Source organism: Mustela lutreola, chromosome 17 (genome assembly GCF_030435805.1).
Source record: "Mustela lutreola isolate mMusLut2 chromosome 17, mMusLut2.pri, whole genome shotgun sequence".
NCBI lineage: Eukaryota > Metazoa > Chordata > Mammalia > Carnivora > Mustelidae > Mustela > Mustela lutreola.
In genome coordinates this window covers 14,504,260-14,515,847 of record NC_081306.1, presented here as the reverse complement: position 1 = coordinate 14,515,847, position 11,588 = coordinate 14,504,260, and the positions used below count along the sequence as shown (strand labels likewise).

The window sequence follows — 11,588 nt, the reverse complement described above, 5'->3', positions numbered from 1 at the left end:
CGAGTCTCCCCGGCCATCCCTCTACGCAACGCCATGCCTTCTCTCGCCCAGATGATCGCAGCAGCCTCCTAACAAGTCCCCATGTCCCCAGTTCATCGTCCGCAGCTAGAGGCATCTTAAAAACCTAAACCTGATCACAACACTCGTGGTGTAACAGCTCCTATGCTTCCTGCCCACCACGTGCACTTATAAGGACATCCTTAGTGCAAGCGCCAGCCTCGCTCTGCCCTCTGGCCGCATCTCACGCCGCCCTGCCCTCACCGTCCAGCCACCCTGGCTCTCCGTCAGCTCAAGGCCTCCGCCTATCCTGTTTCCAACTGCCCAAACACTCTTCCTCCTGCTTGTCTTCGCCCTAGTCCCCGACCACCATGAACCAACACAGCCAAACCAAGAGGCTGCAGCGGGGTGGGGGGGAAGGCAGAAGATGACCACAGCAGAAACGGCATGGGCTCCCGACCTCCTTGGCCCCCACCTTGGGCCTCTGAGGTCCCTCTGCAGGGAATCTCCCAGCCCCCTCCCCAGCATTCCTCCCTCCAGCCACACCAGCCTGCTGGAGAGGCCACTTCCACCTGCTGTCACCCTCGTGTGTCCTTCCTTCTAGCCACTCCTCTGGGTCTTTCCAGGCTACCATCTGCCCTCCTGGGACAGCCTCAGCTCCGAGGATCCTTCTATCCGCAGCCGTTTTCATACAGTGGCTTTTCAGTAACATCATTTCTATCCTCAAAACCACCTCACTGTCCCCCAACTGCCAATCATGACCCGCTCCAGCCTGCTTAATCCCTTGAAAGACAAAGCACGTCCATCGGGTCCGGGAAAGTGCAATTTATACCATTGTACAGACCCTTTGCAATGAAATAAACATGCTAGGATGTTCCCACCTCCGAAACGTGTGTCGTCTAACAAGATGCTCTTTGCATTCAAGTAGAGCATTTACTGATGGATAAAGATACATTTCAAAGACATTTAACTTGGGGCGCCTGGGTGGCTCAGTGGTTTGGGCTGCTGCCTTCGGCTCGGGTCATGATCTCAGGGTCCTGGGATCGAGCCCCGCATCAGGCTCTCTGCTCCGCAGGAAGCCTGCTTCCCTCTCTCTCTCTCTCTGCCTGCCTCTCTGCCTGCTTGTGATCTTTGTCTGTCAAATAAATAAAAATTAAATCTTTAAAAAAAAAAAAAAAAGACATTTAACTCAGTACATTTCTCTTCCAGTTGTCCTCCAGCTCTGTGACATGTACTCTGGGCACCAAATAAAACCTGTTGATGGATAATCGTTAATTTACGCATGATGCTTAAACTCCAAATCGTGCACAGATCCAGCATTCTGCTTGCTTGCTCCACCAACAACCTCTACACCTGCTTTACCCCCCAGCTAAGGCTGAAAAGCAGCCAAGCCCTCGAACCCCCATCCACCATGAGCTTCAGAAACCAGGTGTGTTGCAAAGAGCATTAGTGCCCAAACTGTGTCCGACTCCCTTCCACTTCCCACGCACTTAAAAAAAAATTTAAATTAAAAAAAAAAAAAAAGTTTCAAAACGATTCAATAATCCTACTCAAGAAATCAACAAAGGAGGGGGAAACACAGAATCTTGGGCAGTAAGAAATCTTCCCATCGGATCCTACTCATTTCTAGGGGGTGAGTTGAAAGAGACTGAACCTGAGGTTGTCTCTAGAGCCTGGAAATGAGATCAGGTCTCATTCCGGCTTTCTCTGATGTCAGTTCTAGTCCCTGTTCATTCATTTATCCTGCACAGATTGACGGAAGAGCTCCTGTACATTGGGCAGGTAAGTGCTAAAAATATAGCAAAAACAAACAAACAAACAAATCCCCCACAAAAACAACAAAAAATTAAAAAAACAAAGCAAAACAGAAAAACAGCTATAATCTGACCTGCACCATCCAGCTCGACAGACAGACACCAGCCATGCATGGCTATCGGGCATCTGAAATGTGACTGGTGTTATGGGGGAGCTTTCTGTTCTGTAATTTAATTTTTTGTTATTAATTTAATTTTAAGTTAAAAACTGATCCTAAAGTCAGCCACTAGAAAACTTAACTATGTTTAGAACAACCTAGGATACAAAACTCTTTTTTCAGCTCTAAATCGTAGGAAATCAAAATATACATCAAGTACTTGCAATGAAAATTTAATATCCAAACCAGAATGCTGGGGTGGGGGCACCTGTCTGGCTCACTGGGCAGAGGGCGCGACTCCTGTTTTGGGGGGTTTTAAGTTCAAGCCCCACGTTGGGTGTAGAGATGACTTAGAAATAAAATCTTTTTTAAAAAATTGAAATAAGCTCTCAGTATAAAATATACCCCAGATTTCAGAGAATGGAAATTTGGTCTCATTAATATTTTTTTACATTGATTACATTTTATAATGAGACTTTGGCCCAGTAAAATATATTCTAAAAATTAATGTCACCCGTTCCTTTTTAACATCTTTAAAACATGGTTGCTAAAACCTTTCAAAGTACACATTGGCTCCCATGATATTTTATTGGATAGTGCTGCCCTGGGCCCTTCTGCAGGAAGCAGACAGCAGATAAAAGCTCATTCCATACAGTCACCCCGCATTGAGAGCTACTTAGTATCTTCAAGCTCACTACCCCTATACCCCAGCGGACTGCGTAGTATCCCTGGCGCCCAAGGTCAGCATTTCCTCGCTCAGGATTGCAGATCTGGTCTCAGGTTTCAGAGGATGTTGGTGCAAGCAGGAGCAAAACATGCAGGACCACTCAGAAGCTGGGTCCCCATCAGAGGCCAAACCAAGGGAGCCAGAGGAACAGGTGACCAGGTATCCAGCTGCTGCTGTCCCAGCCGCGCCCCAGCTTTACTTACTCCCGGAAGTCACTGCCACCAGCGCCCAGAGCAGGACCAGACCCAGGGACCCCATGGGCACCGGCACCGCCACCAGCCCAAGGGAGCCCCACACCATCAGCCTCTCTCCAAGGGCACGGAGCTTTCCCAAAGGGCCGGGCTCAGCCTGGATCAATGCTTCCAACCCAGGACTGGTGGGGGAGGCAGGGAGGGGGCTTCCTGAGCAGAGACCCAGCCAATCAGAAGCCTCCGATAAGCCTCAGCGCACTCCCGGGGAAAGGGGGGGGGTGGCTTCTGACCAACGAGGGGGAAAATCCCTTTTCTGGATAGGGGAAAGAGAAGAAAGGTTTGCCTCTTCAAGCCTTGTAAATGGAGCTCTGCGGCCAGAAGGCAAACAAAGCCATGGTCCTATTTCTTTCTTTCTTTCTTTTTTTAAATGCTAATTAAATTTACCATTTTAACCATTTTTAATGGCAGTTTGATGACATTGAGTGAATTCACAATGTCCAGAGAACCATCATGGCTGTCAGGTCTGGCTAGTCTGTCCCACTGCTCCAGGCAGGCGAAGCCAGGCCTTAGGCATGGCTGTCACCAAACAGGGGACAGCAGCAGGGTCTGTCAGAGCTCAGGCCCAATGCCTCCCTCCCTGACACATCAGAAGGAGCAGTTAAGGGAGGGGGAGGGGCGTCTGGGTGGCTTAGTTGGTTAAGCATCTGCCTTTGGCTTGGGTCATGATCCCGGGGGTCCTGGGATCAGGTCCCATGTCGGGGAGTCTGCTTCTCCCTTTCCCTCTGCTGGCCCTCCTGCTTGTGCTCTCTCTCTCTCTGCTAAATAAATAAAATCTTTAAAAAAAAAAAAATAGGGGCACCTAAGTGGCTCAGTGGGTTAAAGCCTCTGCTTTCGGCTCGGGTCATGATCCCAGGGTCCTGGGATCGAGCCCCGTGTCAGGCTCTCTGCTCCACAGGGAGCCTGCTTCCCTTCCTCTCTCTCTGCCTGCCTCTCTGCCTACTTGTGATCCCTGTCTGTCAAATAAATAAATAAAATCTTAAAAAAAAAAATAGACGGGGGAGGTCTGCTCACCTGTGCTCCGTGTCCTTTCCCAGACCCCACCTCCTCTTTCTAAGCTCATAGTGGCCTCCACGCACACCTCTGGTTTTAGGTTTCAGGCAGCCTGGGCCACCATCTCCTTCAGGGCTGTGTGCCCAGCACCTCCTCACCAGCACCTACCCTGCCCCCCCCCATTAAATCTGCTTTTTATAAACCACTTTATTACCATACAATACAGATCCCACAATTCTCCCACTGCAAGTGCACAACTCAATGGTTTTTGGCCCATCGAAAGCTGGGCAACAATCACCACAATGGTTTTAGAACATTTTCTTTACCATGAAAGGAAACCCCATCGCCAGGAGAATCCTTAGTCCCTGTCACCCCAGTCCCTGGTCACCACTGATCTGCATTCGGTCTCTATGGATTTGCTGACTGTGGATATTTCATAAGAATGGGATCATTCCCTAGGTAGCCTCTAGTGACTGGTCTCCTGCACCGGGAGTCATGTTTCCCAGGCTCATGCACATTGTAGCAGGCTGACCGTGGTTCCTTCCTTTTCATGGCTGCGTACTATTCCACAGGACAGAGAAACCAGATTGTTTATTCACTCATCCCTTGACAAAGAGTGAAATGACAATTCAATGCAACTTTCTTGGAGTTAAACTGAGACACAGTTGACAGGCTGACACATGATGTTGTCTAGAAAACAATTCAAATTCTATACTAGGTCCACTTCCTGCTTATATTTTGAAACCAGGAATTCTTCCTTCCCATCCTGCAGCTCAAACATGTTCATGTGCCCCCAACCCATAGGGCTGGAGATTTAAGAGTAATCTTACAGCTAGGTCAAGGCCGTGGCAAATGCTATAAAGGAAAGAAGAAAACTGCGTCAAACAGGGCGGGCCTCTAGGAACTAAAATCCCAATGGGGGAATGAGATACAGACAAGATGTGAAGCGTACTAAGGAGAGCCCTGGTTCTGAGAGGAAATGGTTTTTATGCCAGGGGATCGTTGGGAATTTATGACAGAGAGATTGCCTTGAAACCTCAAAAAGATGGATAATAATGTTATTAGAAAATTGGACACTTGCAACTAGTAGATACGTAAATCCTAGAGACCTAATGCAAAGGACAATGATCACAGATCAGAAAACTGGATTATAAGCATTAAACTCCCCAAGAGATTAGATCTGAGTTGCCCCTGATACCAGAAGAAATGATGGTTATGGGGTACCCTGGTGGTGGTAGCTAATGCTGCGAAAACAACCATGTTGCAATGTACATGTATCACGTCAAGACCTTGTAAACCTCCAACCTATCCAATGTTCTATGTCAAACATATCTATTTTTAAAAATTGTATCAGACAGGACGCCTGGGTGGCTCAGTTGGTTAAGCAGCTGCCTTCAGCTCAGGTCATGATCCCAGTGTCCTGGGATCGAGTCCCACATCGGGCTCCTTGCTCAGCGGGGAGCCTGCTTCTCCCTCTGCCTCTGCCTGCCATTCTGTCTGCTTGTGCTTGCTCTCTCCCCCTCTCTCTCTCTGATAAATAAATAAAATATTTTTAAAAAATTGTATCAGACACTGGCCAAGCCCTGTGCTGAGTATTAACTCATTCCATCAAAGCTCCCCTGCACCCCACCACCAAAAATCACCAGTGAGGTGGAACTAATATCATCCCATAGTTCAGACAAGGAAGTAGGACACAGAGAGGTTAAGTCATTTGTCCCATGTCACACAGCTGGACTCCACCTGGCTCCAAAGTGTCCCTTCTCTCAACTCTGCTGCTTAGCTCAGTGGTTATCACTTCCTCCTCCTCTTCCTCCAGGAGCCTCTAGTCTCTGCCCATAGTCCTAGAATCCTCCCCTGTTCACAGTCAGGAACTGGAGAGAAAACCTTGCCATATTTCACATGGTTGTTCCCAGACAACATGGTGGCATCACATTCTAGGCCTGAAAAAATCAGAACCACCAGGGAAGAGGAGGAGCTCCCTCCAGAACATGCTGATGACTCGCTGATAGTGCCATCACCCGCATTGGACCAGAGCTGGCCAAGGCAGGGTTCCCCGCATCTCTGGTCCCCTTTCTCCATGTTTCTATCCTTACTCGACAAAAAGCTGATGAACCCACTGGATGGAGCACCAGGACTCAAGGACTTGATTCACAGAAAGACCCTCTGAGATAAGCCTTCCCACCCCCTCATCCTCCCAACAAAGCAAAGACCAGCTTCCTCGGGGTTGGGGTGGGGGTGGGGTGGGGGATGGCAGGAGGCAAGGTTGGGCTTGCCAGGAACTGAGGATTGAGCTCCCAGTTCTGAATTCAGGCAGAGTATAAACTAGGGCCTATCATGCCCATGTCTGAATTAAGAAAATTAACAAGCGGGCGCTTGGGTGGCTCAGTGGATTAAGTTGCTGCCTTCAGCTCAGGTCATGATCTCAGTTTCCTGGGATCAAGCCCTGCATCGGGTCCTCTGCTCAGCAGGGAGCCTGCTTCCCGCTCTGTCTCTGCCTGCCTCTCTGCCTACTTGTGATCTCTCTCTGTCAAATAAAATAAATAAAATATTTAAAAAAAAAAAGAAAAAGAAAAGAAAGAAAATTAACAAGCTTTCGTTTTAATCCATCAAGAGAGGGCATTATTTTTGCATAGGTGGGGCAAGAGGTAGTCCATCATAGACAACTAACCAGTAGGGGGCGCAGTGAGCTCTGCTTACATGGGCAAAGGAAGTCCCAAAACATTTTGATCCTTAATGAACCACACTCACCATACTTCTCAAGTCCTCATTTTTTTTTTTTTTTTACAGCAGTTTTAGGTTCATAGCAAAACTGAGAGCAAGGCATAGATGTTTCCCATGTGCCTTCTGTCCTTGCACATGCAGAGTGTCTCCTGTTAGCAAATGACCCCAACACATTGGGACATTTGAGGCCATTGGAGAACCTACACTGACACGTTGTTATCATCCAAGGTTCAGATTTTGCCTTAGGGTTCACTCTAGGGGTCGTACATTCTGTGGGTTTGGACACATGTATAATAATCTGTATCTACCACCATAGTATCATACAGAGTGTTTCACGGCCATAAAAATCTTCTGTGAGTCACCGGTCCAACCTTCCCTCCCCCAGTCCCTGAAATCACTGAGCTCTTCACTTAGTGTCTCCATATTTTTGTCTTTTTCAGAATGTCATATAGTTGAAATCACATAGCACATAGCCTTCTCACGTTGTCTTTTTTTTTTTTTTTAAAGATTTTTATTTATTTATTTGATAGAGATCACAAGTAGGGAGAAGGCAGGCAGAGAGAGAGGGGGAAGCAGGCTCCCCGCTGAGCAGAGAGCCCGATGCGGGGCTCGATCCCAGAACCCCGAGATCACGACCCGAGCCGAAGGCAGAGGCCCAAACCACTGAGCCACCCAGGCGCCCCTCACGTTGTTTTCTTTCACTTAGGAATATGCATCTAAGGTTCCTCCCGTCTTTTCCTGGCTTGACAGGTCATTTCTCTTTAGAATGGAAGAATATTCCGTTGCCTGGATGTACCATGTTTGTTTATCCATCCACCTACTGAAGGACACCCTGGTTACTTGCCCAAGTTCGGGCAATTATGGATAATGCTGTTGTAAACATCTGGGTGCCAAACTTTGCGTGGACGGAAGTTTGTTTTTTAAGCAAGCTCTATGCTCAACGTGGGGGTTGAGCTCACGACCCTGAGATCAAAAGTCACATGCTCTACCAACTGAGCCAGCCAGGCCTCCTTGTGTAAACAGAAGTTCTTAACTCCTTTGGGTAAAAACCAAAGAGCATGACTGCTGGGTCCCATGATAAGAGTACATTTACTTTTCTAAGAAACCACTAAATGTCTTTGAAAGTGGCTGCAGCATTTTATGGTTCCAAAGGCAATGTAGGAGAGTTCCTGTTGCTCAACATCCTCATCATCACTTGATGTTGTGTTTCAGAACTTAGCCATTCAAATAGGTATAAACAAGCATAAAGTAAGAGTCATTAATTTAATTTGCATTTCCCAGGTGAAATATGATATAGAGGATCTTTTCATGCACTTATTTTCCATCCATAAATCTTTGGTGAGGTGTCTCTTAGGGTCTTTTGCATATATATTTAATTTTTATTTCTTTCAGCAGAGTTTTGTAGTTTTCCTCATATATACGAATATGTATCTTATTAGGTTTATATCTAGGCATTTCATTTGGGGGATGCTACTAGAAATGGTGTTTTTTTATTTTCAAATTCCACTTGTTTGTTGCTAATAGAGAGGAAGGCAATTGACTTTTGTGTATTGACCTTGTATCTTGAAACTTTACTAGAATAGCTTAATTGTTCCAAGAGTCTTTTGGTCAATTCTTTCAGATTTTATACATAGATGGTCAGGTCATTTGGGAAGACGTTCTATTTCTTCCTTCCCAATCTGTATATATTTCCTTTTCTTGTCCTATTGCATTGGCTAGAACTCCCAAAACAATGTTGAAAAGGAGTGGTGAGAGGAACATCCTTGCCTTATTTTGGATCTTAGTGGAAAAGGTTCTAGTTTCTCACCATTAAGTATAGTTTTAACTGCAGATTTTGGGGTAGATATTGTTTAACAAGTTGAGGAATATCCCTTCTATTTCTGGTTGACCCATTTTTTTGTCATGAATGAGTATTGGACTTTTTTTTTTTTTTTTTTTTTTTGACAGAGAGAGAGAATACAAGCAGGAGGAGTGGGAGAGGGAGAAGCAGGCTTCCCACTGAGCAGGGAGCCCAATGAGGGGAACTCCATCCTAAGACTCTGGGATCATGACCTGAGCGGAAGGCAGACACTTAGCAACTGAGCCACCCAGGTGCCTCTGGGCATTTGATTTTGTCAAATGCTTTTCCTGCATCTACTGATATAATCATGTGATTTTTCTTCCTTAGCCTGCTTGATGTGATGGATTGGATTTACTGATTTTCAAATGTTGAAACTTGGGATAAATCCCACGTGGTCGTGATATGTTAATTCCTTTTACACATTGTTAGATTCAATTTGCTAATATTTTGTTAAGGATTTTTGCATCTATGCTCATGAAAGACATTGGTCTGTGGTTTGTTTTTTGTTTGGGTTTTTTGTTTTGTTTCTGTAATGTGTTTGTCTGATTTCAATAGTGGGTTAATCTGGGCTCACAGAGCTCGGGAGTATTTCCTCTGCTTCGAGCTCTTGAAAAAGATTTTAGAGGGATGCCTGGGTGGCTCAGTTGGTTGGGCCGCTGCCTTTGGCTCAGGTCATGATCCCAAGGTCCTGGGATCAAGTCCCACATAGGGCTCCTTGCTTGGCAGGGAGCCTGCTTCTCTCGCTGCCTCTGCCTGCCTCTCTACCTGCTTGTGTATACTCTCTCTATCTCTGGCAAATAAATAAAATCTTAAAAAAAAAGAAAAAGAAAAATATTTTCGAGAACTGGTATTCCTACCTCCTTAAATGTTTGGCAAAATTCACCAGTAAGCTCATCTGGGTTGCTTTGCTTTGGAAAGTTAATTATTGATAATAAGAAGGTAAATTAGTGTTTGGCTAATTATGATTTCCTTAACAGAAATAGGCCTAGTCAAATTGTCTGTTCCTTTTTTTTTTTTTTTTTTTTTTAAGATTTCATTATTTATTTCTCAGAGAAAGAGATAGAGTGCACAGCAGGCAGACTGGCAGGCAAAGGCAGAGAGAGAAGCAGGCTCCCCACTGAGCAAGGAACCTGATGCAGGACTCGATCCCAGGACCCTGGGATCATGACCTAAGCAGAAGGAAGACACTTAACCCACTGAGCCACCCAGGCACTACTTGTCTGTTCCTTCTTGGGAGATTGTGCTTTTCAACTGGCCCATTTCATCTGGGTTATCAAGTTTGTGGGTATAGAGTGACTAAGATCCCTTTACTATTCTTTTAATGTCCACAGGATCTGTGGTGATGCATTTGCTTTCATTTCTGTTGTTATTAATTTGTATCCTTTCTCTCCTTTTCTTAACCTGGCTCTAGGCTTGTAAATTTCATTTATCTTTTCAAAGAACCAGCTACTGGTTTTGTGGACTCTGATAACCCTTTTCAGTTTCATTGCTTTCTGCTCTCATATTTATGATTTCTTCTGCTCTCTTTGTTCTGCTTTTTCTAGTTTCCTAAGGTGGAAGCTTAAATTATTGACTGTAGGTCTTTCTGCTTATCTAATGGATGCATTCAATGCTATAAATCTCCCTAGAAGCACTGCTTTTGCTGAGCCCCACAAATTTTGGTTGTGTTGTCCTTTTCATTGAGTTTGAAATATTTTTTAGTTTCTCTGGAGCTGTCTTCTTTGACCCATATGTTATTAGAAGTGTGTTGTTTCATCTCCAAGTACTTTGGGATTTTCCTGCTATCTTGCTATTAGTTTCCAATTAAATTTCATCGTCATCTCAGAGCTGGAACTGTAGGAGTTCTACTTTTTGCCCTACCTTTTATCCTTGTAATGAAGCCTGCTCCCTGTTGAGTAACACGTTTGGAAAAGCTGACGTGGGGTGGGGAGTGTTAGTTCATCTTTCAACTTGTGCAATTAGTAGTGTGATCTTAGAAAAGTCACATGACCTCTCTGGATATATTTATTCACTGGCCTAATAAAGGAGCTGGAAATTATTGGTCAAGCGTCTTCTGGCTCCATATTGCGTTCAAGTGGAGAACAGAGGGACCAGGAAAAAAAAAATCAAGTACACACAGAAGTTCCCACATGATAAAAATAGCATCACGTACAGTTGGAGAAGAAGACAGATTATTCAATAAATAAACAAGGTATATGACCACCCTGTTCACAGAAAACAACACATCAGTAGACTTCCATCCAACTAACTCAGGAGCCTGGCCGTCTCAGTCAGTAGAACATGCAACTCTGGATCTCAGGGTTGTGAATTTGAGACCTACAATGTGTAGAGATTACTTAAAAATAAGAATCCTTTTTAAAGATTTTTATTTATTTGATAGAGAGACACAGCAAGAGAGGGAACACAACCAGGGGAGCAGGAGAGGGAGAAGCAGGCTTCCTGCAGGAAGCCTGATGTGGGACTCCATCCAGGACCCTGAGATCATGACCAGAGCCAAAGGCAGATACTTAATGACTGAGCCACCAGGCGCCCCTAAAAAGAAAAATCTTAAAAAAAAAAAAAATTAAAAAAGGAAATCTAACGTGAATCTCAGTGGGCTCAGATCAAGGTGTTGGCTGGGCTGATTTCTTCTGGAAGCTCTGAGTGGAGAGGACCCATTGTATTGCTTTTTCCAGCTTCTAGAGGCTTCCTACACTCATTGATTTATGGATCCTCGCCCCATTTGAAATATTATCCAAGATATTCTCCCCTTTTCAAGGTCCCCTACATTCATCATCTGCAAAGTCATATAAAAGGTGACATTCACAGGGTCTGGGGATCAGAATGACCTTATCATAGCTGCAAAACACCTCTGGCTTTGCCTGTATTTCGAGGCAAGCAAGATGCAGAGCGTTGCAGGTTTTAAGCCATCATCATGTGTTAAAAGGTTGAAGGAAGAGAGAAAATAAATGTGTGGGCTTGCTCATGTGTAGAGCTCTGTGGGCAAGACACTGCCAGGAACTGGTAAGCGTGGTTTTATCTTGAGAGGGAGTTAGGGGGGACTGGGTATGAGAGCTGGAGGTGTGAGGAAGAGTCCGTTCTTACTGCACCATTTGAGTTTTGCTCTGGGGCACAGAATGCTTATTCAAAAATTAACTGTTTGCGGCGCCC

General features: G+C 45.2%; 1 non-coding gene across 1 annotated transcript; it reads right to left on the bottom strand.

Annotated features, from left to right (window-relative positions):
* Positions 1–7,532: 7,532 nt before the first annotated feature.
* On the bottom strand, positions 7,533–7,605 carry TRNAK-UUU (transfer RNA lysine (anticodon UUU)). Its single transcript has one exon. It is a non-coding gene; the product is annotated as a tRNA-Lys (tRNA).
* Positions 7,606–11,588: the final 3,983 nt, after the last annotated feature.